This window comes from Microcaecilia unicolor, chromosome 8, assembly GCF_901765095.1.
Source record: "Microcaecilia unicolor chromosome 8, aMicUni1.1, whole genome shotgun sequence".
Lineage (NCBI taxonomy): Eukaryota > Metazoa > Chordata > Amphibia > Gymnophiona > Siphonopidae > Microcaecilia > Microcaecilia unicolor.
In genome coordinates this window covers 66589726-66608261 of record NC_044038.1, presented here as the reverse complement: position 1 = coordinate 66608261, position 18536 = coordinate 66589726, and the positions used below count along the sequence as shown (strand labels likewise).

The window sequence follows — 18536 nt, the reverse complement described above, 5'->3', positions numbered from 1 at the left end:
TTGCCCCATGTAAGCTGCATTGAGCCTGCCATGAGTGGGAAAGCGTGGGGTACAAATGTAACAAAAAAAAAAATATTGGCCAGTGTTTACTTATAATCCTCTTAACTAAATTAACTTGATCAAAATAAGAAAGAACAGGAGTTAATCTTGTATCAGTGGAATTCATTGATTGATTAAACAGCCATTCTCGCTGTACATTGACTATTTATTTAAACACCTTATTTATAACCCTTCTAGGATACCCTCTGATGAAATCGTTTCATTGCTAGACCTTCAGACATAAATATAGTTTGTTCTGTATATAAACGTTTGAGGTAGAGGAATTGCCTCACTGGTATACTTTCTTTTAAATACCGTAGGTGAAAAGTTTAGAAATGTAATATCATATTTCTATGTCCTCTTACAGTATGATTGAGTTCTAAATCTACCTGAATATTGAATATTAATATTCAAAAAATAACGGGGTCTTTTACTAAGATGTGCTAACGTTTTTAGCTGGCGCTAAACACTGAGACACCCATATGGGTGGTCTCAGCGTTTACCCCCAGATTCTATATATGGCGCCTAAAAAATCTGCAAGGAACTAAGCGTATTCTATAAGATTTAGATGCGGTGTATAGAATACACTTAATCAATACTGTAGTGCCTAAATCTATAGACACCCTTTATGCCAATAAAAACCTAGTGAAAATCCGTGCGGGTAGATTTAGGTGCACTGACCCGTATTCTGTAATTACGCACAGAAATTCTGGAACGCCCACGAAATGTCCATGAATATGGCCATAAACACGCCCCTTTTAAGCTACGCACGTTTATTTTGAACTGCGCGCAGTTCTTTATAGAATACGCGCAGTGATTTCCGCACATAAATTGTGATAACTGCCAATTAGTGCTCATTATTGCTTGTTCAGTGCTGTTAAAAACGCTGATTACCTTGTTGCACCAATTAAGTTGCATATGTATTTCCGTGCGGAATCTAGGCGCCATATTTAGAATCTGGCCCTTAGCGCCAGTGGATTCTTAGCACTAGTTAAAAACGCTAGCGCACCTTAGTAAAAGACTCCTAATTGTGTTACACCCTATAGTGAATGTAAACACAATGTTAAGATATGCTACAAATTGAGTCAGCTCTTATTGTTTATTGTCAAACTCTTATAGCCCAAACATCATAACATTTCTATGCGGATAACAGAATTTACATACACAATCAGTTTAAAATATAAGCATACTTGAAACATATATTTCCAAACAAAATAAATTTTCAAAGATATCAACAATACAAAATAAATCTGACCATCTTTAAAAAAAACCAATCAAATCTGGTGACCCCTACTAGTAATGCGGTGTCTGATGTAATGTTTTTTTCTATAGAGGAAAAGCCTCAAGCCCAGGCAAATACTCCTTGTGTTGAATCCAACTATAGGGAGCACTGCCTGATCAGGATTCAACACAAGGAGTATTTGCCTGGGCTTGAGGCTTTTCCTCTATAGATGATCAGGCAGTGCTCCCAGATTAACAGATCTGTAAATTCTAACCTCTTTGTCTTATATTGAGCCTACAAATAGGTGGGAAAATGTGGGCTACAAATGTAACAAATAAATAAATATAGAGGGGTAACTACTGCCCTTCTTGGTTCTCTGAAGCTACTACTTTCCAAAGAATGACAGAATAGTACAGTAAGTAGAACTGACTGTTCTGCCTGTTAGCATTATGATTGTACCGTGCTGACAGCTGTAAGGTAAAGCAAGTAGCATCTTCCTGCAAGTTCATGTAACCATTACTCTTATAGGTTGACTGTTACATGTGACCCATTCCCTCAGTCTCCTTGAGACTTTACTGTCCTTACCCTCTTGCCTAAAGGTATAACCTTTGGCCATACTGGTCACTTCTAAAGATCCTAGTTCTTTTGGATAATCTACTACACCTCTCCTAGGGAAAATCTTCATCTTGGATTCAGAAAGCAAGCCTCTCCACTGCTTTTCTTCACTCTCCTCCACTGTTGCATCATCTTTTTACCAGTTAATTCATCCACTCATTCGTTCCATCATGCAATCAACAATCCATTATTCAGTCAGCAATTGTTTAACTGAACTAGCTACAGAAAGATTCATTATGCTTGTACTGAACCAGAATCAGTACAGCACTCTTGGTTTCAACTACCTACAGCACATTTCTTACGAATGTTGAGGGTTTGGCTTTATGTTTTGTAGTACACTGGAATACATATTCTCACAATCCCTCCCAACTCCCCCTTGGAGTTGTGTCCTTGGTTATTTTTGCTTCATTTTTTGCTTTAGTATTAAACTGAGGAGACCGCGTTCAAGTGACTGGCGGGAAGGCACTCGCTCATGCGCGATGGAGTACAGCTCCACAAATCCCCCTCTTTTGCTATGGCAAGTGCCGGACCTGGTGGCCTGGATTGGCATCACCCACTTGTGAGAATATGAAGCCTGCTGTCCTTGGAGAATACCTGCTACAGTTAAATATTTTTGCTTTAGCTTAAAGGGGTTTTAAAAAGGTTTGGATAATTTCCTAAAAGAAAAGTTCATAAGCCATTATTAAAATGGACTTGGCACTGCTTATGCATAAGTAGCATAAAATTTGTTCTACTGTTCTGGGATCTTGCCAGGTACTTGTGACCTGGATTGGCCACTGTTGGAAACAGGATACTGGGCTTGATGGACCTTCGATCTGTCCTTGTATGGCAATGGAGTGGAGGAGTGGCTTAGTGGTTAGGGTGGTGGACTCTGGTCCTGAGGAACTGAGTTCAATTCCCACTTCAGGCACAGGCAGCTCCCTGTGACTCTGGGCAAGTCACTTAACTCTCCATTGCCCCAGGTACAAATAAGTACCTGTAAGCCGCATTGAGCCTGCCATGAGTGGGAAAGCGCGGGGTACAAATGTAACAAAAAAAATGCTTATTCTTATATGCTATGAGAACATATTGACCAAAGCTGTTTCTTTAATAACTTAGGATGCCATTTGGTACCATGACCAAGTCCACTTTCAATTTTGCTAGTTCCATATTAACACTGTAAAAGATCAACACAAACATATCTAAATCTCCACCACCCAAGCAGCAAAGGCCTCAAATACAAATCAACCTATGCATCCAGCTTCTCCTATATAAGCACACAACTACGGAACGCACTACCAAACGCCGTGAAAGCAACATATAACCACCTAAACTTCCCGGAAACTACTAAAAACTAACCTGTTCAAAAAGGCATAGCCTAACGATCCAACTTAAACGTCTGAACTCTGCAACACAAAGTAACCAAAGCTCGTGCAGGACATAACTCTTCCTCCTTACGATTCCTCAGTGTGTCTGTCACACATGAACTCTACTCTGCCACAACATCACTCTGTATTTGTTCATACCGATATTGGCGATCGCCTTTACGGTACCATGTAAGCCACACTGAGTCTGCAAATAGGTGGGAAAATGTGGGATACAAATGTAAAATAATAAAAAAAATAAAAAGAGAAATATTTCCTCCACTACTATATGTACTCCTGTCAAGCCCAGCATTATGGAGGGCACACCCCCGCCAAATTTTGACCCATGTTCCTGAACCAATTCCCGACTTGCTATCCAACCCCAATGCGATTCTCTCTCCCTTGCAGGAGGCTACATTTCCCTACTTTGCTGCCTGGCTGCATGCTGAAGTCTAAGCACTCAGGGATCCATATTATTGCAGACATACAGGTCCTGTACATTCAGACCTCAGTTTGAAGCCAGCCTACAGAAGAGACTGCATTAAGTTCCACTCTTTAATAAAGGCATCCCCTGGAGAGCAGAGTCTGAGAGAAGATGATGCCAGGGTGAGGAAGAGAACATGTGTTTCCAACAGGAGGAAGGGAAGGAGAAAGAACTGTACAAGTTAGGGGGGGCCTTTGGGGACAGGGCAGGGTGCGTATTCTGCAGTGTCAGGCCATGGAGGAAGACATCCTCCCCCCCCCCCCCCCCAAAGCTCATGCTTTATTCAGCACTGAGCAAGTGGTTCACTTACGCACAGCCATTTGTTTTACAGGAAAAAAAAAAAGGACAGCCTTTTACCCACTGCGGTAAAAGGGGACTTCAGCGTTTGCTAGCACAGGCTCCCTTTTACCGCAGCTTAGTGTGCTGCTAATCAGTAGCTCCGCTTTGTAAAAAGAATGTAACATAGTAAATAACAGCAGATAAGACCTGGTCAATTCAGTCTGCCCAAGTCACACTCATTATCAGTTCACAAGCAAAAAAAGCCCGTTTTGTGAAAAATGAAATGGGCCCTAGGAAGGCTATCATCTTAGCGATTTCTCCTCTCACCCCTGCCCTCCCATCCATGTCCAGCGATTCTCCTCTCTCCTCCCCTCTCCTCCCATCTCATCCATGTCCAGCGATTCTCCTCTGCCCTCCCCTCCCATCCATAGCCAGTGACTCTCGTCTAAGTGATCTCTCTCCTCTACTCTGCCCTCCTCTCCATGTCGAGTGATTCTCCCCTTCCATCCCATCCCATCGATGTCCAGCGAGTCTCCTCCCCTCCCTGTCCAGTGGGTCGCCACAGCCCCCACCTGTCTCCCTTTTAAGCACCCAAGGTCGAGTTGAACCCCAGCCACCTGCCCACCGTCATCCACAACAGCCCTCTTGTCCTTCCTGCCGCCCTGCCTTTAAACCTTTCATTTTACCTCGGGTCGCAGCAGCAGCAGGCTCGGCTCACCTCCAGCCTTCCCTTCCATATCATCATGCTGATCAATCCATAGACTGGTGGGTTGTGTCCATCTACCAGCAGGTGGAGATAGAGAGCAATCCTTTTGCCTCCCTATATGTGGTCATGTGCTGCCGGAAACTCCTCAGTATGTTCTCTATTTCAGCAGGTGGTGGTCACACACAGCAGCAGCTCTGGCTAGGTCTCCAAGCCTAATTTTTAGGTTTTGTTGAGTACCTGGGGTTGAGGGCTCTTCTTGAGCAAGTGCAAACCTGGTGGTGCCAGGTCCCTCCTTTTCTCCCCCCTCCCACTGGCTCCGTTAAAAAAAAAAAAAAATTTGGACGTCCTTTTAGGGCGTTTATTTCAACGTTTATTGCAGCTGCTCACTGGGACACCAGTTCGTTACAGCTCGGAGCGAGAAGCAGGTAATTTTTACCTTTTGTAGCGGGTAGGGGGTTCCCCGATCGGTCTCCACGTGGCCTATGGCGTTGGAGGGCGAGGGCGCGAAGAATCGCTCCCCGGACCACGTGTGCGCATCTAGCGGGGATGCGGGGGTTTCAAAACCTGAATCGCCTTTTTTGGGCGTCAGTTGGGAGGCCGGTCAGTGTCCTGGTTCTTCCTCCGGTGCGGCGGTTTTTCACGCCATAAACGCCCATCCCCCTGCTGCTCGCCCCCCCCCCCCCCATTTTGGCCGGCCACTCTGCTCGGATGGCTTCTTCTTGGGCCGCCCTCGAGGTGGGAGACGTTAATGCTATGGTCGCCCTTGATTCGGGCGACGGCAAAAAAGCGGCCAAAGTTAAGCGCCGTTCTTCCTGCGTGGCTCCTTCTCGGAGTTTCGCGCCGGACGCCATTTTGGATGCGCAGCATGTTTCTCCCCCGCTCTCGCGAGCGCCGGTTGAGGGTGCGTCTAGGGCTGTGGCCCAGTCTGCAGAAGTGCACAGTCTGGGGGGTTTCTCCCCTGAGTTCATTTTGCAGCTGCATCAGGCTTTCCTTATGCAAAACGCTGCCCCTGCTCCCTTGTCCGATAAAGGGGTTGAGGCCTCCGGAAGCAAACACCCTCAGGTGGATTTCCAGGCCCTAGTGGACTCTGTCTCCTCTGATGTAGATGAGGGCAGCATATCTGAGCTCTCCCAACGGTCCTTTGGGGATTCCTTGGAGGAGACAGATTAGGTAAACTGGATTAGGAACTGGTTGACGGGCAGACGCCAGAGGGTGGTGGTGAATGGAGTTCGCTCGGAGGGAAAGGTGAGTAGTGGAGTGCCTCAGGGATCGGTGCTGGGGCCGATTCTGTTCAATATATTTGTGAGTGACATTACCGAAGGGTTACAAGGTAAAGTTTGCCTTTTTGCGGATGACACCAAGATTTGCAACAGAGTGGACACCCCGGAGGGAGTGGAAAACATGAAAAAAGATCTGAAGAAGCTGGAAGAATGGTCTAACGTTTGGCAATTAAAATTCAATGCGAAGAAATGCAAAGTGATGCACTAGGGGGGTAGAAATCCAAGGGAGACGTATGTGTTAGGCGGGGAGAGTCTGATAGGCACGGACGGGGAGAGGGATCTTGGGGTGATAGTATCCGAGGATCTGAGGGCGACGAAACAGTGTGACAAGGCGGTGGCCGTAGCTAGAAGATTGGTAGGCTGTATAGAGAGAGGTGTGACCAGCAGAAAAAAGGAGGTTTTAATGCCCCTGTATAAGACGTTGGTGAGGCCCCACCTGGAGTATTGTGTTCAGTTTTGGAGGCCGTACCTTGCGAAGGATGTTAAAAAAATGGAAGCGGTGCAAAGAAAAGCTACGAGAATGGTATGGGATTTGCGTTCCAAGACGTATAAAGAGAGACTTGCTGACCTGAACATGTATACCCTGGAGGAAAGGAGGAACAGGGGTGATATTATACAGACGTTCAAATATTTGAAAGGTATTAATCCGCAAACGAATCTTTTCCGGAGATGGGAAGGCGGTAAAACGAGAGGACATGAAATGAGATTGAAGGGGGAGAGACTCAGGAAAGATGTCAGGAAGTATTTTTTCATGGAGAGGGTGGTGGATGCTTGGAATGCCCTCCCGCGGGAGGTGGTGGAGATGAAAACGGTAACGGAATTCAAACATGCGTGGGATATGCATAAAGGAATCCTGTGCAGAAGGAATGGATCCTCAGAACCTTAGCTAAAATTGGGTGGCAGAGCAGGTGGAGGGAAGAGGGGTTGGTGGTTGGGAGGTGTGGATAGTGGAGGGCAGACTTATACGGTCTGTGCTAGAGCCGGTGATGGGAGACGGGACTGGTGGTTGGGAGGCGGGGAATACTGCTGGGCAGACTTATACGGTCTGTGCCCTGAAAAAGACAGGTACAAATCAAGGTAAGGTATACACATATGAGTTTATCTTGGGCAGACTGGATGGACTGTGTAGGTCTTTTTCTGCCGTCATCTACTATGTTACTATGATTCCCGCTCGGATGGAGCGGATGACCCCTCTGTAGCGCGGACCTTTCGCTCAGAGGATTTGCCCAACCTGTTAGTGCAGGCCATGAGCATTTTGAAGATTTCCTCTCCGGAGGACGTCTCTCCCTCAGCCTCTGTTGGCTCCGCCATTATGCTGGGGATGAAGCGCCTGCCTAGAACCTTCCACGTGCATGAGGCCATGCGCACCTTGATTTCGGCTCAATGGGATGTCCCAGAAGCGAGCCTCAAAGTGGCTAGGGCTATGTCCCGCCTCTATCCTCTGCCTGAAAGTGAGCGTGAGGCCTTTCTTTGGCCTACCGTGGATTCTTTAATCACTGCGGTGACTAAGAAAACGGTATTGCCGGTGGAAGGTGGCACGGCCCTAAAGGACGCCCAAGACAGAAGATTGGAGGCGGCCTTAAGGTCGTCCTTCGAGGCGGCTGCTTTAAGTTTGCAGGCCTCAGTTTGCGGCTCCTATGTGGCCAGGGCGTGCCTGACGATTGTGCAGCGGGCTTCCCCCTCGGATCCTTCCTTGAGGGCTGATTGGTGGGCCCTGGAATCGGGCTTGGCTTATTTGGCAGACTTGCTGTATGATGTCTTGAGAGCCTCGGCTAAAGGTATGGCTCAGACAGTCTCTGCACGGCATTGGCTTTGGCTGAAGCATTGGTCTGCTGACCACGCCTCTGTCTCGCCTGGCTAAGTTGCCTTTTAAAGGCAAGCTGCTCTTTGGGGTCGAGCTGGACAAAACTGTGACCGATCTCGGCACGTCTGAGGGCAAGAGGTTACCAGAGGTCAGGGCTCGGGCCAGTGGTGCTCGCCCCGGTTCCTCCAAAGGACGGTTTCAGGAAGCCCGTCGGTATCGCCCGGGCAAGTCGGGCTCCTCTGCTCCCTCTTCCTTCAAGAGGAACTTCTCCCCCAAGCAGCATTCCTTTCGCAGAGACCGCCGTCCCGGAGGTGCGTCCTCCGGTCCTCCCCCAGGGTCTCTTACCCAATGACGGGGCCCTGGTCCATGGCCCAGTGCAGATTGGAGGACGCCTGTCCTCGTTTCTGGGCGAGTGGACCAGGGTAACTTCAGACGCTTGGGTGCTGGAAGTCATCAGAGACGGCTACAAGCTAGAGTTCTGCCGACCCTTAAGAGACGGGTTTGTGCACTCTCCCTGCAAGTCTCCGGTCAAAGCTGTGGCAGTGCAGCAGACTTTGGACAATCTGATCCGCTTGGGTGCGGTCGTTCCGGTGCCAGAAGATCAGCTTGGCAAGGGACGTTACTCCATTTACTTTGTGGTACCAAAGAAAGGAGGTTCTGTACGGCCTATCCTCGACCTCAAAGGGGTCAATCAGGCCTTGAAAGTTCGGCACTTCCGAATGGAGACTCTCCGCTCTGTTATAGCGGCAGTGAAGGCAGGGGAGTTCCCGGCATCCTTGGACATCAAGGAAGCTTACTTGCATATTCCCATCTGGCCTCCTCATCAACGCTTTCTGCGTTTTGCAGTCCTGGGCCGACACTTCCAGTTCAGAGCCCTCCCGTTCGGGTTGGCTACTACTCCGCGGACCTTCTCCAAAGTAATGGTGGTCATCGCGGCCTTCCTACGAAAGGAAGGAGTACAAGTCCATCCTTATCTGGACGACTGATTGATCCGAGCCCCCTCTTATGCAGAGTGCGGCAGAGCTGTAGACCGGGTGATTGCTCTTTCGAGCTCCCTGGGGTGGATCATCAACTGGGAGAAAAGCCAGCTGCGCCCGACTCAGTCCCTGGAATATCTGGGAGTTCGTTTCGACACCCAAGTGGGCAGAGTGTTCCTGCCGGACAATCGGATTGTCAAGCTTCAGGCTCAGGTGGACCAGTTCCTAGTAGCCTCTCCTCTTCGGGCTTGGGACTATGTGCAGCTGTTGGGCTCTATGACGGCCACGATGGAAGTAGTGCCCTGGGCCAGGGCTCATATGAGACCACTACAACTCTCTCTACTGCAGCGCTGGACTCCAGTGTCGGAAGATTACGCTGTGCGCCTTCCCTTGGACCCAGCGGTGTGCAAGGCGCTGAGCTGGTGGCTGAGGACAGACAAGTTGTCCGCAGGGATGCCTCTTTTGACCCCGGAGTGGGTTGTCGTCACGACGGACGCCTCTTTGACGGGCTGGGGAGCCCACTGCTTGGGAAGGACAGCGCAGGGGCTCTGGTCTCCTGCAGAGGCAAAGTGGTATGCGGACTTGATCAGGCTCTCAGTGGACGGCCCTCTGCGGCTGCCAGCGGGGCCGGGCCTGTTGCATCAGGGTCCCATGGTGATGGAGGATCCCTCCCCCTTTGGTCTTATGGCCTGGCTATTGAGCGGCAGCGTCTGAGGAAAAAGGGCTTCTCAGACAAGGTCATCGCCACTATGCTGAGAGCGAGGAAGCGCTCTACTTCTACTGCTTACGCCAGGGTTTGGCATACCTTTGCATCGTGGTGTGAGGCAGGCTCACTTTCTCCCTTCACTGCTCCAATTTCTTCAGTGCTGGCGTTCCTGCAAGAAGGTCTGGAGAAAGGCCTGTCGCTCAGTTCCCTTAAAGTCCAGGTAGCAGCTCTGGCTTGCTTCAGGGGTCGCCTGAAGGGTGCTTCCCTGGCCTCACAGCCAGATGTGGTGCGCTTTCTCAAGGGAGTTAATCACCTACGCCCTCCTCTGCACTCGGTGGTGCCTGCGTGGAATCTCAATTTGGTGCTAAGAGCCTTGCAGAAGCTGCCTTTTGAACCCTTGTCGAGGGCATCTCTGAAAGACCTGACGTTGAAAGCAGTCTTTTTGGTGGCTATCACTTCAGCCAGACGAGTTTCCGAGCTCCAGGCGCTATCATGTCGGGAACCCTTCATGCAGTTCACTGAGGCAGGAGTGTCTATTCGCACGGTGCCTTCCTTCCTGCCCAAGATTGTTTCTCGCTTCCATGTGAATCAGCAGCTCTGCCTACCCTCCTTTCGTAGGGAGGACTACCCAGAGGAGTACTCTGCTCTCAAATATCTAGATGTGAGACGAGTCATCATCAGATACTTGGAAGTGACCAATGATTTCCGGAAGTCGGATCATCTGTTTGTGCTGTTCGCAGGTCCTCATAAAGGTCTGCAGGCTGCCTACAGTAGCACGATGGGTCAAGGAAACCATTGCAGTGGCTTATGTGGCCGCTGGGAAGATGCCGCCTATCCAGCTGAAGGCTCACTCCACTAGAGCGCAGGCGGCCTTGATTGCAGAGGCCGGGTCCGTCTCCTTGGAAGAGATTTGCAAGGCGGCAACTTGGGCATCGGCTCATACCTTCTCCAGGCATTACCGCTTGACTGTGGCTGTTCGGGCGGAGGCCCGGTTTGGAGCTTCAGTGTTGCGGTCAGGGATTTCTATGTCCCGCCCTGGGTGAGTACTGCTTCGGTACATCCCACCAGTCTATGGATTGATCAGCATGATGATATGGAAGGTAAAATTATGTATCATACCTGATAATTTTCTTTCCATTAATCATAGCTGATCAATCCATAGCCCCTCCCAGATATCTGTACTGTTTATATTCTGGTTGCATTTCAGGTTCAAGTTTAGTCTTCAGTTCCTGTTCAGGAGGACTTCGTGTTCAAGTTTTTTCAATTGGATTCTTCAGGAGTTGAGACGATTTTGTGTTACAGTGAGCTGCTGCATTCCTCTCCCCTCCGTTTTACGGGGCTGGATTGACACCAAAATTATGCCGGCGCTCCCTCCCGCTTCTTGCGGCTTTAGGGCAGCTTTGTACCCCTCCCGCTTCGGCGGTGTTAGGGTCAGTCAGCTCCTCCCGCGGTTGCAGGATAAGCCAGATCCCCCGCATCAACGGGTGTGGTGTCCCTCCCCCGCTCCGCGGGGATGAGCTGGACGGATTCCCCTCCCCCACTTGTGTGGGGATGAGCTGGGTTAATTCCCCTCCCCCGTTTCGGCGGTGGTGAGCTGGGCAGAGTGTCCCTTTGTGGGTGTAATTCTCTGAGTCCTGCGGATGGAGCTTTGATATCGACATACTGAGGAGTTTCCGGCAGCACATGACCACATATAGGGAGGCAAAAAGATTGCTCTCTATCTCCACCTGCTGGTAGATGGACACAACCCACCAGTCTATGGATTGATCAGCTATGATTAATGGAAAGAAAATTATCAGGTATGATACATAATTTTACCTTTCCTTCCCTCTCAGTGTCCCACCCTCCTCTGACATCATTTCGTCTTTCCACGAGGGCCGGACACTGAGAGGGACAGGAATGCTGGAGGCGAGCTGGCGTCAGCTCATTCGCATGCTGTTACGAACCCAGCCAGCCAGCCATCTAGGGAGGCAGATTGACCAATTATTATATAGAGATAAGATGATTAAACTAACAATGAAAGCGATATAAAAATACTTGATAGTGGTCTTTCTTTGGCATTTCTGGGACATAGACCCGGTACTGTCCTTACGTTCCAGCTACTGAAGTTGCCATTGAAGCACTTTCCAACCCACCCTAGAATGGATTGCCATATATAAGACACAGACCGTACAAGTCTGCCTGGCACCGGCCTTCGTTCTTCACAGTTGGAGTCACCATCTAAGTGCCAGGGGCGTAGCTAGACTTCGGTGGGAGGGGGGTCCATAGCCCGGGGTGAGGGGGCACATTTTAGCACCCCCCCTGCCATTTTTTACCCCGCCACTACCACCTTTGACCCCCCCTTCCCACCACCGTCGGGTACCTTTGCTGGCAGGGGTCCCCAACCCCCGCCAGCCAAAGTCCTCTTCTCTGGCGCAGCCGCGTTGCTGATCTGCAAGGCTTGTTTCTGTGAGTCTGACGTCCTGCGGGCGGGAGAGGGTTGGCAGCGGGAGGGGGTCGAAGAGGTTGGCGCCAGGGGAGCCAGTGCCAAATCTACGGGGGCCCATGCCCCCATGTAGCTACGCCCCTGCTAAGCGCAACGTACATCAACACACATGCAGCCATTTAAGTTTTGGGTTTCTTTTTCTTTTAATACCATCTAATTTTCTAATTAGAGAGATCTCTGTTCATCCCACGCCTTTTAGAATTCCGTCACCGTTTCTGTCTCTACCACCTCCCTCAGGAGGGCATTCCAGGCATCGACCACATTCTCTGTGAAAAAGAATTTCCTAACATTACTCCTAAGTCTACCACCTTGCAACCTCAATTCATGCCCTCTAGTTTTATCATTTCCCCTTCTCTAGAAAAGATTTGTTTCTATATTAATACCTTTTAAGTATTTAAACATCTAAGAACTTTTATTTCAAAAGTTTTTTTTTCACTAATGTCTAAATAGTTCTTTTTATGTCTTTAACTTACTATAAACTGCTTTAGGTCCAACTTGTTGAGAAAGGGAGGTATAGAAACATCAATATTAGATTAGATTTTTATATGAATATCTGCCCTGACACTGCACTCTCCCTGCCTTGTCCTTCCAACCCTGTACAGTTCTTTCTCCTTCCCTACCCTCTGTGCCATGTTTTTTTTTAATACATTTATAAATATTTTTATGCCCTCTTCTTGGAAAAGCCATTCAAGATGTTTACAATCAATAAAAACAATATCAGAAAAATACACAATCCTTAAAACTTAAACATAAGAAATAATTTGTTAGATCTTGCCAAGAGTGGTGTGATGGTGGGGGTAGGCGAGGTTTACAACAAGAAAGTTGGGGGATGGGAGATGCATAAAATGGCTGGTGGAATTTTTGTTTAAGATGTATTTTACTGATGGTCACTGTATTTGATGTTTCTAAACTGACCATGGATGCTATCTTTCCGAAAAATTTTAAATAAAATAGATCAGACATAACCAGATAAGCATGTCTGCCTCTTCCAAATTCCAGTCCATTTTAATTTGAGAAACCACCCTGGAAATGTGCCATCTAGGCAGATCAAATGCAAGTCTGAATGTGCAGGACCTGTAGGTCTGCCATAGTATGGCGTCCTGTGTATTGAAACCTCTGCACGCAGACAGACAACCAAGGTGGCAAATGCAGCATAGCCACACAGTACTACTCAGACTCTTCCTTCTGCCAGTGGAAAGGAGGTAAATATGTGCAAACGTGACCAGGACAAAGGGGGGATGTTTTTAAAGGGGAAGATTTAAGTAGGTGAAGACCAACTTTACCCACATAGGGGGGGGGGGGGGATTATCAACATGAGCTACTGTTAAGGCATTTTACTTTGATGTTAACCCTAGTTATTTGTAATTTGGTCTCATTGCTAAACTAGCACAAGTAACTGGTAAAATAACGTCTTTAGTGTAGCTCATGTTGATAACTTCCTCCCTTTGTGTGAAGAATTTCAGCCTTTTGTAACCAGAGCTGACATTGTTATGTCATAATGCCTCATTCCACCAATGCCTAAGAGCCAACCTCATCAGTGATGTCACAATGGCTTGATTGCCCTATACTACTACTTATCATTTCTATAGCGCTACTAGACGTATACTTGGATCACTTTTATTACATATAGTAGTGATTTCAATTTCTAGAGACATTTATTTTTTCTTTTCTTAAGGGGGGAAGTTATCAATGTGGGCTCCCATTAAGATGTGCTATTTTACTGTTAACCCCAGATAACTAAGGGCCAGATTCTAAGTATGGAACGTGCACAAATTAATTGCTTAACAAGCTCAATGACATCAATCATTGGGTGCTTATTATTGATGTTAATTGGCACAATATTTGCTGCACGCTATAAGACAGTGCAACTAACTCCAAAGGGGACGTGGCCATAGGAGGAGCACCTAACTCCAAAGAGGGCATGGCCATGTCAGGGGTGTTTCAAAAATTTGTGCATGTAGTTATAGAATACTGGGTCAGTGCACCTAACTTGGATGCCAGCATCTATATTAGGTTAGGCACAAGATCCACGCTTAAGCATTATTCCATAAAGGGTGCGTGCCTTTTACAGAATAGCGCTTAGCACTGATTTTTTTTCCAGCACCTAATTTTTAACATTTATAGAATCCATCCCTAAGTCTCATTGCATAAAACAGGACCTCTACTAAAAAGCATGAGTTAGCGGTAAAACAACAAGTCTTAGAATTAGCTCACAGTGATATTCAGATATAGGGATATAATTATCAATCATTAAGCTATTTTTTTCACTCTTCTTTTGTCTTAGCTTTGTTTGCTATCCTTCCCTGGCTTTTCTAGTTATTTTCCCCTGTGCATCTCTTTCTTAAAAACCCTTGTGAAACTGAAGCTTTAAACTGAAGCATTATATACCATGAAAGGATGTAAGTTCTGTGCTTCCTGTATGTGCAATTATAAAACTGTGATAATCCTGGCAGCGTTTTGTGGCCTATATGAAATCCTACAGTGATCTCAATCTAGTTCCAGGGCCCACAAGAGTCCCAGGCACATTTCAGATCCTCTCTGGTTCCCTGCAACCACATCTCATCACTGACTTGAGAAGAGAGACTGAGGAGGAAGCAAATGAGGGGAAGTGCTGGCTGCTTAGGAATGGTGCAATTTGCAGACTTTTCTCTGTCCATTCCAGGACATGACTGCGGTTCTACTGCAGTTACATGCCTTAAATTCTGGCCAGCTTGCATAAGGTAATGATGCTGGAGCTCATGTGCACAATTACAGGCTTAGGGGGTAATATTCAGCTCACAGCAGTCAGGATTTTAAAAAGTCCAGCCACTGAAGGTGTTTTATACCTGGATATTCAGAATCAGACGGTACCCGGTACCCAGATACAGTGCTGGCCATTTATATATACAACAGCCACTGGTACTTATCTGGTACCTGGATAACTTCCTAGATAGTGCTAGCAGACTGAATATTGCCACTAACTGGGTGACTCCAGCATTTGCCTTTAGCCCTTATTCAGATACTGCCAGTGATAATTTTCAGGAGCATTATCTGGATAATGCTACAGAAAATTATGGATGGGTCCTGGAGCACTTATTCAGGTCACTCCTACCTAGATATGTGCCACTGAATATATATCGGGCCCTTGGTTTTTACATGTTGCACCAGAATGGCTCACTCATGCAGCAGGAAGCGATTTATATTGTTACATGCCTCGTTCATTACATGTCACACAAGCAAAATTCAATCAACTTCTCAGCCGACCGAAACTACTGTTTGTTTTTTGTTTTGTTTTTTTCTTCATTTTGTTTTTCGCTTTGCTTTTCTCACTGCTCCCTACAGCTCAGCAGCAGGAACGAAGTGGGGAGGAGGAAAGTAAGTAGCTGCAAGGGACAACAAAGGAAAGGGCTTGGTCCTACCTTTCTCCGGCCCGGGAAGCCTGCAACGTTTTTGGCACTTCCTCAGACAAGGTGCAAAGTCTGGCTGCTGTGCGCAAGACAGAAATGGAACTCGTTCACTAAAACAGAAACTGCTTTCAACTCAAAGCAACCCCCACCCAACACCGTAGGAGTAAACTGCTTGAAGTTCTCCTTTCACAGTACAGCAGCCAGGAACTTCACTTCCTCAAACTCAGGTTTCTGCTGTCTGCGGACAAAGTTGGCCCACTTCTCATTGGTTGGTTCAAAAATGCCTCAGCCTGACTTATACCATAAGAGGCTGGATGTGAGAAGTGCAGCCTCCAGCAGCACTGGCAGAGAGAGAGCAAAGCTGAGTTGCCTGAATGTGCTGGACTCTCCCTATTACTCCCTGTTCTTTCTCATAAAAACGTGTATCGAGGGCGGCGGCCTGCACTGAAAGGGATCTGCTGTTTATGGCCTACCCAGTAACTACCACCCAACAATCCTATTCCTTTTCCATACAGTTACCAGATGTCCCTGATTTGGGGAGATTGTCCCCGAATTCAACCATCTGCCCCCAATTTTCATTAATGGCCACAGAAGTGCTATAGTGGTTTTGCATTACCCCACCTGCCTCCCCTTATGTGATCCGAGCATCATCACCAACTCTGGCGTCAACCCCCCTCCCCCCATGGCTCTGTGCTCCTTCCTTCTGGTGTCAGCATTACCGTAGGAAGTACAGTGCTGCGATGCAGAGACTCTCCGCAGCCACCCTACGCATTTCTGCTAGGTCCGTGGCTCTGAAATCTTCCAATATCCGCACAGACTGAGATGAGAACAAGACTCGGAGACAGTTCTAGGCTATAATCTAGAAACCAGTAGGCGGAGTCACTGGTTCACCCCAAACTAGCAAACGCTATTAAAAGCAATAGTAAAAGATTATTATAAATAAATAATAGACTGCCTATGTGTGGTCCATCTGTAAAAACTTACAAGCTGTGCCAGTTAGATAGGCAGTGGCAGTGCCTTAAAAGGTGGAGGACAAAAGATTTTTATTTTTACTTAGTTGACAGCTGTTCCCATATGTAGATATAAATATCATGAAATAAAAACCGAATATCACTAAAACAGCTTCAAAAATTATTGTAGCTGGCTGGTGGAAACAGCACTAATAAAGGCTGTATGTTGTGCTCATTTTTCTACACTGTTCTATATAATACAGTACATAGGAGCCAACTTTTCAAAATTATTGGGGGTGCTAAGACCAATGGAAATAACCCCTCCCTGGACACATACAAGAAATTTTCTCAATATTGGGGGTGTTCAAGCACCCACAGCACCCACAGAGTCGGCTCCTATGATACAGTAATACATGACCAAATTTCAGTGTGGATATCCTGTTTACTGCTAGGTTCAGTTTAACTGTTGTAATCTGCCTTGGGGATCCTGGTGTTATAAAGATTGGAAGTAAAATTAAACTCTCCTTCACTGAGGCACATGGAATCACATCTTTGCTTATACCCTAAGCTGTCTATTAAACTGTTCTATTACATATTGTGTTGACATTGTACTTTGTATTGCTATCTGAATATTTTACTGCTGTACTTGTTTATTGCTTTAATTTATTCTTACTGTACACTGCCTTGAGTGAATTCTTTCAAAAAGGTGGTAAATAAATCCTAATAAATAAAATCTTCACCTCATCTTTTTTGTACAAATGGATTATTCTGTTTTGAGGATCTTTTAGGGACAAGTGGTTTTCATAAATCAAAATAATCAAAAATAAATATGTTCTTTCATGCAGATTTCTTATTTGTGAATGGGATGTGACCATACCAGGCTATAATCTTTTTAGGAAGGATCGGGAGGGCCGAACAGGTGGAGGAGTGTCGACATATCAGAGCAGCTGAAATGCAGGGAACCTGGGGAAAGGAAGAAGCTTTATGGATCGTCCTGGAAAGAGAAGATGGAACCTGTAGCCACACGGGGGTTATCTACAGATCTCTGGCACAAATGGAGAAGCTAGACAAGGATTTGATAAAAGATATTCAAAAGATTGGTATGAAAGGGGAAGTACTACTGTTGGGATATTTCAATTTGCCTGATGTGGATTGGAACATCCGTCGGCAGAATCAGAAAAAAGTAGGGAAATTGTGGACCCCTGTAAAAAGTGCCTTGCTTAGACAAATGGTGACAGAACCCACGAGGGAAGGGTCGATGCTGGACCTAGTGTTCACAAATGGAGGAAGTGTTTCCAATATCAGGGCGAGTGCCCACCTATGTAACAGTGATCATCACATGATATGGTTTGATATAAGGGCAAAGGCTGAGTGCGGACACACAAAACTCAAAGTACAGGATTTCAGATGCACTGATTTTGGTAAAATGGGAGAATACCTGAAGAGGGAGCTGTTGGCATGGCAAGGCGTAGGTGAAATGGAAAATCAGTGGTCCAAGCTAAAAGCTGCTATTAATATGGCAATTGTTCTTTACGCAAGAAAAGTAAACAAAAACAAGAGAAACAGGAAGCTTGTATGGTTCTCCAAACACGTAGCTGAAAAAATAAGAGCAAAAGAGGCTTCATACAAGAAATACAGAAAAATGCTACGAGAGAAAAGATTAAGAATTAAGATGGCTGCCGTATAGCAGACGCAGAAGCCGTTGGCTTCTGATGCCATCATCGCAGCCGGCTGTTACCTGGCTGAGATCTGGCCAGATCTTTTCTGCCAGTGCCCTGTGTGGGTCGCCGCGGCACCCTGCTTATTCTTGGGTCGGTTCCTGTTCGCTTTTATCACCGATGGCGATGCTGGGGAAGGCCAATTTTGGGAGGCCTGCTGCGCCGTGGGAGGACTCTTCTGTGGGGCTCTGTGCAGGGTTCATCTGCCGCGCTTGGCGCGATGGTACCATCGCGGGAAGGTCGGCGGCCCGGAGTCGTGAGCCTGTCGGCGGATGTGGAGCACGGACAGGGGTGTACGAGACGGCCTGAGTGCTCCCAGAGCTGTTGGCTGCCCTGCTTCTTGTCGGCGTCCCTGCAGCCCAACCGCCGATTAACGGCACATAGGCATATCCCAGCAGACATAGCTGCAGCACTTTAACTGCAACGGAGAGAAACTGTGAAACCGAGCGAGGAAGTGATCAGAAGCAGGGGATACAGTGAACATCCAGGGAACTAAACAGTGTCCCCGCCCTTCCTCATCCCTTCTCCTGTGGATGCCCGAT

The 18536-nt window shown here is 47.2% G+C and overlaps 1 protein-coding gene across 3 annotated transcripts in view; it reads right to left on the bottom strand.

Annotated features, from left to right (window-relative positions):
* ARHGDIG (Rho GDP dissociation inhibitor gamma) overlaps positions 1–15731 on the bottom strand; it is a 129107-nt gene extending 113376 nt beyond the window's left edge. Inside the window, exon 1 of one of the 3 annotated variants that reach the window (XM_030211771.1) lies at positions 15339–15731. The gene's annotated coding sequence lies outside the window, so the exon portion shown is untranslated. The remainder of the gene's footprint in view (positions 1–15338) is intronic. The other 2 variants (XM_030211769.1, XM_030211768.1) reach the window with 2 other exon arrangements.
* Positions 15732–18536: the final 2805 nt, after the last annotated feature.